This window comes from Penaeus monodon, chromosome 16, assembly GCF_015228065.2.
Source record: "Penaeus monodon isolate SGIC_2016 chromosome 16, NSTDA_Pmon_1, whole genome shotgun sequence".
NCBI lineage: Eukaryota > Metazoa > Arthropoda > Malacostraca > Decapoda > Penaeidae > Penaeus > Penaeus monodon.
The window spans coordinates 35,335,486-35,338,692 of record NC_051401.1 but is presented as its reverse complement, the minus strand read 5'-3'; the positions used below and the strand labels follow the sequence as shown (position 1 = coordinate 35,338,692).

The 3,207-nt window shown below is 28.1% G+C and overlaps 1 protein-coding gene across 2 annotated transcripts in view; it reads left to right on the top strand.

The window, feature by feature from the left end:
* LOC119582730 (UDP-N-acetylglucosamine transporter-like) overlaps window positions 1–3,207 on the top strand; it is a 23,952-nt gene that overhangs the window by 7,488 nt on the left and 13,257 nt on the right. The gene's annotated exons all lie outside the window — the stretch shown is intronic.

The following is a 3,207-nucleotide window of genomic DNA, read 5'->3' as shown; positions in this document are numbered from 1 at the left end:
CTTCTCCTTCTCTCTCTCTTTCTCTCCCTCTCTCTCGTGAAATTGCCGTGATGGCAATGCTGGGTATAGGTCACTTGAACTGAGCAGTTCTGTGAAAAATAGGTCAAGATAAGGCAGAAGGGTAGAAATTCATACTCATAATGGTCAGAGCAACAAAGATTTATTCAGTTTTGCTGCTGGTTATCCCTGCTGGATGTATAAATAAGTATATTATTTATGTAGTTATGGTAAAGATTATAGGGAGTATTTTGAAAATGTTCCTGTTCTAGCATGTTTTATATCCATAATTCTGTAACTCTGGCTAGTCATTTGAACCCAGCAAACATTATGAAGATTTTAGAAAGTCCAAGACTTGTTGATGCAGAAAGGGACAAGGTTAAAAGTAGGTTTAAAGTCTCTTTTGAGCCTCATTCCCTAAACAATTGCACTGGCTACAGCCAAAAATATAGAAAGCGAACAAACGTACATAAATGAATATGTGCTATGCTTGACAATATGGTGTGGGGAAAATTTGTTGCCATTAAGATATCACAAAGAACATGTATTTATACATCTATAAAAGACAGTGAAACAAAATAACATTGGAAGTAGCTCAGCTACTCAAGGAGACAACTGTATTCAGTGTGGGAAGAGGTCTTAGATCAGTGGTTCTTAACTCCTCTTTAACAGACCCCTTTAAGAATCTGGTGAAAGCTATGGACCCCCTTCCCCAGAAATATTCACATAAACACAACTTTGCATGTAATGTGTATAATCAACTTTATTAAATTTGATTGTCTGATACACATATGAGATAGACATTAATCCTTTCCCGACGGGTGGTAATCATAGTGGCCCGGGCACCGCTGCTGGGGACTTATATCGTCGCCCTAGCATGCGCAACCACTCATGCCAAATACCAGCATCCCATGCCGTTTCTTCGTAATACTACGAAGATATGTTGTATTTTCAGTTTTCATTATTTACTAAAGTCTCTACTTGCCAAACTTCCTGATAAATCAGAGACTGAAGGGTATTTTTGTTGTTATATAGACTCCATAGTTGATCATTATTCAGTCTATATTCTGAATAAAATAAGCATTGTGCGGCATCATGGAGTTGAAATCGTAGTTTTGTTGCTGCTGCTGCTGCTGCTGCTGCTGCTGCTGCTTTTTTTTTTTTTTTTTTTTTTTTTTGCATAGTAAAAATGAGAAAGTGTTAAAAATGACTTAATCACACTTTCAGTGGCAAAAAAATTATCTTATGCCGTGATTGTAACAAAAAATAACTCATGGCATCTCCATACATACACCATGGCATGTAACTACATGCCCCCAGCAGATAGTCCAGCCATGCCATGGCATGTGCGTACATGCCACCCATCAGGAATGGGTTAAAGGAAACAATCTGAAAAAAGACACTAATGTAAATGTAGAAAAATTATGAATAAGAACGAATATCTTCGCAATACAAGAGGTATATGACCAGTTTTCCTTATATCTTTGTCAGAAATACATACATCAAAGAAATTACAGAATATATATATATATATATATATGTATATATATATATGTATATATATATATGTATATATATATATATATTTTTTTTATATATAACATATATATATATATGTATATTGTATATATATATATATATATATATATATATATATATATAATGTAATTATATATATATGTATATAATATTAATGTAATATATATATGTATATATATATATATATAATATTATATTATATAGTATATATATATTATATATATTATATATGAATATATATTATATATTAATATATATATATATTATATATTATATATCTGTAATTTCTTTGATGTATGTATTTCTGACAAATAATATAAGGAAAATGTCATATACCTCTTGTATTGCGAAGATATTGTTCTATATTCATAATTTTTTCTAAATTTAACATTAGTGTCTTTTTTCAGATTTTTCTTTAACCATTCTGATGGTGCAATGTAACAATGCATGATGTGACTATTATGATATGTGATATATGTGTATATATATATATATATATATATATAATATATATATATATATATATATATATATATATATATATATATATATATATAATTATAAATATATATAATATATATATTAATATATATAATATATAATATATATATATTATATATATATTTATATATATATATATATATATATATATATAATATATATATATATATATATATATATATATATATTCTTATTATATATATATATATATTAATATTATATATATATTATACATATCATTATATATATATATATATATATTATATATATATATATTATATATATATATATATTCATATTTATATATATATATATATATATTACATATATATATACATATATATATATATATATATATATATATATATATATATATATATATATATATATATATACATACATACATACATACATACATACATACATACATACATACATACATACATACACACACACACTAATTTCTTTGATGTATGTATCTGTGATGAAGGAATAAGGGAAATCATTCAAATATATCTCTTGTATTGTGAAGATATTCATTCTCATTCATACCTTTTCTACATTTATTAACATGAATACAGTTCATTAATGTAAATGTTAATTTTTATTTGATATCCATGGATCCCATGAAACCATCAAAGGTTAACCCTTAGCCGACGGGCATGGCATGTACGTACATGCCATGCCCACTGTGAGTTTACTTGTTTAATTGTTTTTACACATAGATGGCTACACTTGTACTAAGTCATCAATGAGCCAGTTACGAGTACTGCCTGTCTCGCCCGTTCATCCTTTTCGTTGATTTACGAAAATATTTTACGTTATCTTATTTTGCTGTTACTAATGTTTATAACATTATATTAATTCTAATGTTTACAATAAAAATAACAACATCGATATTCATAGCACTAGTAAACAATTCGTTTTTCCCGCCAATACAAGGAAAGGTGAAATCAGGTAAGGGCACAAGATCTACTAATTGACTCCTTTGTAGCTAAGCACTAGCAGAGCCATCTATGTGCAGAGACATTTCATAAAAATATAAAAAATGAGCACAGCATTTTCCCCATTTTTTATTAATTTTCCCCGTCGGCATTGGGTTAAGGAAGGGATCAGGGGTGGATGGTGGATGCAGTAGTTTCTGATGGTTTGGAGGAGGTATAGAGGAGA